Raw genomic sequence first — 8,890 nt, 5'->3', positions numbered from 1 at the left:
TCGTCGCATTAACCGGCGGCAGCCGGAGAGCAGCCGTGAGAGCGAAGCCAACGCACGGCACCGGTGCTGCTGCTATAGATGGTGGCGGAGGTCGGGGGTAGTAAACAAACACAGACGTCCAACTGCTGCTGCCGCCAAAAGGAGATGCGTTCGCGTCCCTCGGAAACCGGTCAATTATCACCTGACCACGCTAAACAAGGCTGAACTCGCGACGGAAACTCGGCACAAACGTACGCGCTCGTTCTCTCCGGCCCTGCATCTTCGCTGGCAACCAACTTGACCATCGAAAGCAGGCTCCAAGCGATGCACAGATGAGCTGCCCAAAGCGGTGCGCCACCAAGATTTTACTTTCCACCCACCTTCCCAGGGTCGATTCAAACGCTTTTTTTTCGTCAGCTACAACTTTCGCGGCCGCATATAGCCCTTTCAGTCATACGTTACTTGGACTCCGGCATTACCAACGTTAGGTACGATCACGCACTTTCCTGTCTTTCTCCAAACGCGCAGTTGCCACGGCTCACGGCTATCACACAACAGGGTCACTTTCGGCTACTTCGTAGCTAGTAAACGTGATAACACGTACTGCAGAAGGCAAATGTCCCAAACCGCTTAAGAATTCAATTGTACGCCAAACCCAAGCCAGAAGCTGTGGTCTTCCCATAAGTCCCCACGACGACATCGATTTCTAACCGCTGTTTCCTCTCTAGTATACTTACTAAGAAACTCTATGGTCAGACACGCAGGCGGAGCGATGATTAAACTTATCAGATAGGGTGGCGGGGACAGCGTGCACACACCCCCAGAACGACGCTCGTTGCTTTTCGTCGGCGTTTCCGGGCAGCGGCCACGATGTAATTTGGCCAATGCTCCCGTGCTTGGGTTACTACTGCACCGACGCGCGCATATTCGCAAACATTTTAGAAAGAACTGTATGATTTTTGGCGAGTCAGAGAGCAATACTTGTTTATCAAGACAACCTTTACTTGGCTTTATATGTTACGCTTATATCCCCTTAACCTATGGTTTGTGTAGAAATTGAATTGTTGTGCGGTCGTGCAAGCACATTAAGATGGTGTTGTCTGTGTTCAGAACTGAAGTTAAGGTCTGGAGAACGCTGTTCAGAGGTATTTGACGTAGAGCATCAATTTACTAGAAAAAGTTCCGCAAGTTTAATTGAACAAATTTTGACGGTAAACTTTCAGAAATTATGCCTAGACCAAACCCCCAATTAAAAAGGTAGCAGAATGTCTTGTTCAGAAATCGAGCTGTTATAGAAAACAATACCCCATTTGAATAGCTGGGCAAATAACAGTTATTGTAGGTCGGTATGCTTTGGCTGATACGTTTTGTGTCCATGTTGTGTGCCTTTCAGGAGCGCAAAAACACACACTTCCAAGTTTAAAGGAACGTTGTCTGTTATTCATTCTAAATAAGAGGGCCGTTGCTAAAATGAGCATGCATTAAACATATTACGCATGCAGGTATCTCCAACAATGGATGGAACGCAAAGAAACGACTTGGGCGTGCTATAAGTAAACACCAGGATATTGCTCATAAGCGTTCGAGTATTCAAATAGACATGACGGGGAAAGCGAAATCAACATGCCGCAAAACATTATTTATTTGAAATTTCTTGCTTGGATACTTTTTATACCCACGCACAGGCTAAAACCGCATTTATCTGCACAAGGTTTCTTTAGGGAGAGCTAAGATGACCGCAAGACTTTACAAAATTTTAGAAGCGTCCCCCACGCTATGCAGCATAGGATTAACATTAAAATCCAGCTGTTTGTTCGCACCTTACGGGAGATCGCGCCGGCAACTCTTCTCTCACCTTTAGGAGCGGTAGTGTGTAGAGAGAACACCATGTCCGACGAACAACTTCCGGCTGCAAACTCTACGCCTGCACAGCGGCACCAGAGAGTGTTTGACTTCATGTGCGTGAGCAGCAGCGACATCTACGATAACATCACGAAGTGGCACAGGAATTGCGAGAATGAGGGCAGGTTTCGCTGAGCAGAGAATAACAGCGGTGTCAATTTCGCGCGTTGGCTGGAGGATCGCCCGAACGTGATCGGCCGAATTTTAGCGTGATAGACATGCAGAAGATAGTTTTTTTCGGGAGCATGGTGATAACAAAGACCATGCCGGTACAATTACGGAGATGGTTACGACCAAATTCAAGCGTCACGTCTTGCTCAGTACAGGCCCCTCAAACGTGCAGAGGGTGAAGAGCGGGCTAGATCGCTGTACAGAATTAACGGCGAAGTGGTCAGAGGAAACGCCCCATGTTCTTAGGGTAAAATAAGACGGTTGCCGGTGGTTGCGAGAATCTCAACTTAAATCAAAATTTCAACGCCGCAACTGAGACTTTTCAGATTATGTTCGTGGAAAATTTTTTAGACATTACGGCGGGTCAGCATCAGTATCTCAATATCAATGTTTCGCTATGTCGTCGCTGTGTACTCCAGTAGCGCTTTAGTTTGACATCCTTGGTGCAGATACATGTCTGCAATTCTATGACCCAAATTACGGTAGAAAGACTCAACACAGTGAAGTGCTTGGTTCTTCCAGCAATGCATCATTCTGGCCTTCTTCGTAATCGTTATTGTTTAATGTGCGGAATGCGGGGAATTTTTTATTAGATACACTTTATATTTAGTTCCTTCGAACCTGCTATTTCGCTTTTGTTTCTTTCTCGTGTAAAGCTGGTATGCCTCACCGCAAGAACGTTTTACTGGGAATGTGTAAGCGTCAAACCGAATAAAGACAAAAACAGCTACATCAGAACATCTTAATGTGCGGGCAGCCCTACAATCCAGCTACTTAAAATCTGCCGTATCAGATGGCATAAAGAAACTTCGATGTACGGGCTGTGTTATGTGAGGTCGTTGCTACCACGTAAACATAAAAAGGACATACGAGTGAAACCTTTTGCAGCGAAGCTGTGTAGGGCTGCCTCAGGTGTTGGTTGATATTCGTTTATCTGCGCGTCGCTTTGGTGCGAAAAAATTGTCGTCTCCAATTTCTCCCGAATGATGTGAAGCTCAGAATAATGTAGATATTCTGCAAAAAAATTATGCTGAAATTTACCGCTAGTGTAATTGCATTACATAGTTCGTTCAAACAAAAGCTGCAAACGTGACAGAATTACCGTCTGCTATCAATACATGACCCTCTACGGAGGGAGTACGGTTACAGAAAGCGGCTGTAACTCCTGTTTTCCCAATAAAGCGGTTGTCATCATCATCATCATCATCATCATCATCATCATCATCGTCATCATCATCATCACTATCATCATTACCAACCTATCTACGCCCACTGCCGGGCAAAGGCCTCTCCCATTAATCTCCAATTTCCCCAGTCCTGTGGTAACTGCGACCAATTTATCCCTGCAAACTTCTTGATCTCATCTGCCCGTCTTACTTTCTGCCGCACCTTGCCACGCTTGCTTTGTCTAGGGATCCACTTCGTAACCCTTAATGAGCAGCGGTTATCTTGCCTCCGCTGTAACTCCTGCTTTACCTAAAGCATCCCGGAACAACTTGTATGACAATTAATCGCAAAGGCGAGTGTGAAATTGCGCCGAGTTTTATTTGCTTTTCGTAATCACCCATTAGGAACTCACATTTCCCTTTCAACAATATTACGCTACCATCAGTGTGAGGATAGGGTAATGGGCCTCAATGAGATTGAAACCGAAATAAACGAGGAGCTTCAGAGAGTTATTTATGGTTTAAAAGAAACCACACAAATATTACCACAGACAAAACTAAATACATGGTTTTCCACTCCAGGAAGATGCAGCCCGATTTTGGTTGTTTTAATTTGCAGTTAGCGTCCACACTCTTGCGGAGAGTAACCACGTTAATATATTTAGGTGCAATCTTTGATTCCAATACGAACTGGAAATCTCGTATAGATAAGACACGCTCGAAGGTACACCTTGTGGCTGCCCCACGTTACTAAAAGCCCGTGAGTGTTTTAGCGCAGCCACCTTGCATACTCTATATTTCGCATTTGTGCATACACATAGTAGCTACTGCATAGCATCGTGGGACAAAACACATTTACAAAGTATAGATCGTGGGACAAAGCACGTACAAAACACATTTGAAACCTCTCAACCGCTTATAAAAGGGGACAAGAAGAATTATTGCATTTTCAAATGGGAGTGATACCAGTAAACCGCTGTTCCAAAACATGCGCGTAGTTCTGCTGTACTGTGTTCCCGTAATAAGCGATGCGGATATAATACACAGAATTGTAAAACATGACGATCCTCTACCACTTAGAACTTTTAAGTTGCCGGCGCTCAGTACAAGAGCTGCGACGACCAATTGCTTTTATTTATCGGTTGCTAAAAATGTATACGGTGGGCCTCTAATAAAATATCGTGGTGATTTTATTTGGAATGCTACACCCGCTGATGTGAAAGCAACAAACGAATTTTCTGCGGCCACGAAACGTTGTATGTTAGATGATAGTAGTGTAGTTTGATGAATATTCTATGTGATTTTGTTTGCCTCCGAATTTGCATTGCGTATTTGTACCGGCTGCCATTTGTCACTGTTGCCACTGTTTGCCGAGTAATGCAGTATGTCTAACCATTGGCCCGACACCAGCCAGCCATTCTATAGGATCAAAAATATTTTTCGAAGTTTTTCTATAACATGTTGAAAGTGTGAATAAAAAAGAGCTGCGGGATCATTTATGTGCGATTATCACCCCTAGTTGAGCAAAAACGTGTAACAAAAAATATCACGGGCCATCTTCATAAATAAATAAACGTGAAACCTGGGGAGGATGAAGCATACAGTGTATCAGTGTATTCAAAAATTGTAGGTCCCTCTCTTACCACACAGCGCGCTGATTGGGCGCCGGAGAAGCGCCGGTTGGAGGAGCAATCGCGCGTTTGCCGAGGCGGTGGCATCGTCCCTTGCGTTGAACCGAATTTAACCAAGTTAAATGCCCTATCCCCTCCAGTTTGGGGTAGTGGCAGGCGTTCACGCGAGCGCAGTTCAATGCCCGCGCATCGCGTACTCAAGTGCCTACCGGCTCTTGACGCTAGGCCTGATCGGGCAGAAATATTTATTCGTGACACATGTATACAGGATGGGTATGGAAAGACACGGGATGGCGTTAGCGCCTCCTTGAGCGTCCATGTTGCATCGAGAGGGCTGGATTGCCCCGCTAGAAGAAATGACTATTTACAAAATTATATCCTCTTTGGGGATTTCACACGACAGTCGCCACCCTGGAGGCACAAAAGTGTCTCATCTCCTCCAGGGTGCTTCACGCACACACACACATAGTTCTGTATACATTGTCACTCTGGTTGGTGTTTCGGGCACCTACACGACGCACACACTTTTCGTTGGGTTGACTCGTTTTCAATTCACTACTGATCGGGGGTGGTTGGTCGAAGCAAGAAAAGGCCTGACTAAGGCCCCGGCCCCAGGCAAGTACGCCTTTTCCCCCCGGTCAAGCCTAGCGTCCAGAGGCGGTGGGTACGTGAGTGTAACAGAAATTATAGCCCGACTACAAACAGCTTCTGCTAGTGCTTGGCAATTGCTAAGAGGGCAGGGACTGTTACAGAGATCTTTAAATCATGTTAGTTTATTTTGAACCCCTTTTATTCATTACACATTTCTGGTAGGCGTTGTGTCGTAGCGCGAGGCGTTGGAAAACCAGCGTTTCAGTGATTTATTAGTACCGTGCCTACATGAGATGCTGATATCGATGACGACAGGAGACGCCGACAGCCCTAGCCCCTAAGGGGCTTCACCCCTAAAAAGAATAACTGAACCTGACAATAAACGTTATTTCGTAGCAGGCAGCACAGTACCCGCCTCCCGCCAAACTTTCTCTTATGTATGTTAGACATTGAACTAAAACTGCGACGAGATAAAGCTACAGCAGGAGTATCTGCAAAAAAGCATTGAGCTCTCAAAGCTGTGCATAGATGCCTAAAAGATTGCCCTTTACTCCGCCCGTACGGCACAAGGAGAATATACATATTTGTCCTTGTGTGAGCTTTCTATAGCAGGGTACATCGAATAAAGAAGAGATATTACCTTCCAGGCATCTTGAAAGCGGCTGAGTCTTGTGTCATTCCAAACCGGCGTCCCAGTTTCGGCACCACAGTGGCATTGAGCGAAAACTGCCGCGAAGAAGGCGATCAAACTTAGACACTTCATCGTAGTTCGAACAGGCCGTGTGCCACGAAGGATGGAGAATGCCGGCTTTCTTTTCTACTTTTATACCCGCGAAAGAGTGCTGTAGCTTCGTTAATACGGTTGAGCGGACCTTTTCTTTGTGCATTTTCTTGCCACTAGTATTTGTCCGCAGGAAATAGTTCCCGGAAAAACTGAGTTATTTGTTGGCCGGTCTGTAGTAAACATCGGTGGCGTTACCAAGCTTAATTGGCCGGTATTGTTTTCGACACTTGTGAACCCACTGGCGGCGTAAAAACTTGCGTCAAATGTTCGCGGTTCACTGTCTCCTCAAGAATGCCGATAAACACCAATTACGTCTTTCGCAGTACCCGATAAAATACGTGTTTTGGCCCGCTATTAGGTTTCTGTCGATATAAGTATAATTTCATAGTTGTCACACTAAATCCACTGTTTTCAAGAATAAAATGAAGGTTAAAGCTCTCAAATACTTTCCTTTTTGTTTGCCGTAAATACCTGCAACGAGGACAGTTTGAAGACCTCGTTCCTCGAGAAGTTCTTGTTTGGAATTTTCGCCATTTTGTGCACTGACGTTTCTATTTCAGTGGATTTGAACAGCAGGGGAAGTGACTTACAGCAGTTTAATTTGCTTGTTTCTTCTCGCTTGTTCGGTGAATTCCTAGGTGGGTTTGTGCTTTTATTGTTTCTCCTGAACCATTATAACGCTTCAATATCTGTCCCAACCTACCCTAAAAACATGGATGTAGACGCCTTTCTATGAAAGTATAAAAAGTGTGCTTTAACGAAGCCATAGAGGAAGTCGTGCAGACTTTGTAGTTTTTGAAAAAGAATTTACCAGCTATTTCGAAGAAAGAAAGTGGAGAAAAACATGTTTCCCGGGTTTGATCCAAACGCCCCGACTTTTAGAGTAGAGGCCGTGAATACCCGGGTGGGCACGGGTCTTACATGGGGTGTATCCATATCTTCCCTTCCTTAGAAAAATTTTTGAAAAATCACTTTAACACAGAATGAGTATTCTACTCTCCTACACCTTCTTTAAAATTCTTTACTGCTAGTTGTCCCTTCGCGTTGAAATAGGTTTAATAAAATACTTGAAACAGAAAAGATGCCCCCCATGTAGCACCAAGCAACCCTTATATTTCAGACTGGTATTCAGAAAGTTGAAGTGTTGGGGTCGCCCTCGGGGAGCACGTTTTAAAGGGAAAGCTCTACGAAGCTACGTATTTCGAAATCCTTCTTCGCGCCACAACGAAATTCCGCCGCGGGCTCGCAATCTGCTCTTCCTTAGCACGGAGGTCCGCCCCTCCAGTATCGCATGCCTACGTGAGGGAAAAACAACTGTTCCTCATCGCGAGGAAGTGGCTAGGGCCTCTGAATGTGTGGTTCAGGGGTAGCGGCCTGCATGACAACGCGAGGGTTTCGCAACTGATATATGAAGCGCTTCACTGACTGACTCACGCGAAAAAATTAGACCTAAACCTGGATGTAGAGAACCTCTATGCAACGAACTCCTGGATTTAACGAAGGTTTTGAATTCTGCATTCCCAACCTCATTCAAACGCATGCGTTCGCACCCTCTATGCAACGGAGGTGTCGCGACGGTTAAACTTGATGTAAGGAATTTTCTACGGTCATGAGCCATTGTTTTTTGCACTTTTTCTAAAAAAATGGCTGCAGAAATGCACTAGTTTCGGGAACTTCATCCGCATCGGAAACTACCGCGCATTTCCAGCGTGACTGCGGTGTTGGTTGGGTGCTAGGCCTTCCTGTCGGCGGGTAGTAGCGAGACTCCACTGCTATCTGGGGTATCCGTTCATCGATGATGAGTTCTGCGGGCATGAAACTAAAAGTTTTGTCTTTTCAAGACAACCTCGCAATCATTACATGCCGTCGCCGCCCGGTACAGTATGCTAGCTTGCACGCTCTCAACAATTTTGAGTGCGGAAAACAGCATGAACTTCGCGAAAAGGCGCTCTTTTAGCATCAGTTTGGTCCTTGAAAGGGGCTAAGGCAAACAAAAGTGTCAAAAGGGATACTTAAGTTACGTTTGGGAATACGGGGGTAAATGGCCTTGTTTATCTGTAGTGGCGTGTAGTACCCAAGCTCGTGCGGAAGCGGCAGGCGTAAATCACGCAGTCTTTTAGCGTGAAAGAAATTCTTGAGATGTAAGTTCACCATCACCGATGTCTAGCATTTTGATTTCATTTCTCCTTCATCCACGCGCGCCTTAACTCAAAACCTGCATGTAACAAAAAATGGCAATTTTTGTCAGCGTCGTTATATCCAGGTTTAACTGTATAGAGAAGCACGCAACGCAAGCACACAAAAGTACTCATTTGAAGGTGACTTTGCCGGTGCTTCTTTTCAGTCTCGCCTTGAATGGCCCGCCGGCTGGGCGGTCTGTGCCCTTCAGTGCAAGCAAAATGATCAATACAATCATTTTCTAGATCTAGCTTTGCGGAAGGCCAGCAATGGCAAACCTTCGTGAAGCAGTGCGTGCACGTCCTTTGCTTTCGGAAGGTAGAACTATGTTTACAAATTTTCAACTAGACCACAGGCATTCTTTTCTAAGATAGTCACCGCTCACAGTGAGAGCCTCCCCTCATGATACACACCTGCGGCACGCACATCATCACCCCTTTGGCGCCTTTCGAAGCCAGAGGTGCATTTAAACATCCCAGAAATAACCA

Source organism: Haemaphysalis longicornis, unplaced genomic scaffold, assembly GCF_048455015.1.
Source record: "Haemaphysalis longicornis isolate Haplotype H1 unplaced genomic scaffold, Haemaphysalis longicornis Haplotype H1 scaffold_6, whole genome shotgun sequence".
NCBI lineage: Eukaryota > Metazoa > Arthropoda > Arachnida > Ixodida > Ixodidae > Haemaphysalis > Haemaphysalis longicornis.
The sequence above is the reverse complement of the archived record's forward strand: the minus strand, read 5'-3'. Positions refer to the sequence as shown.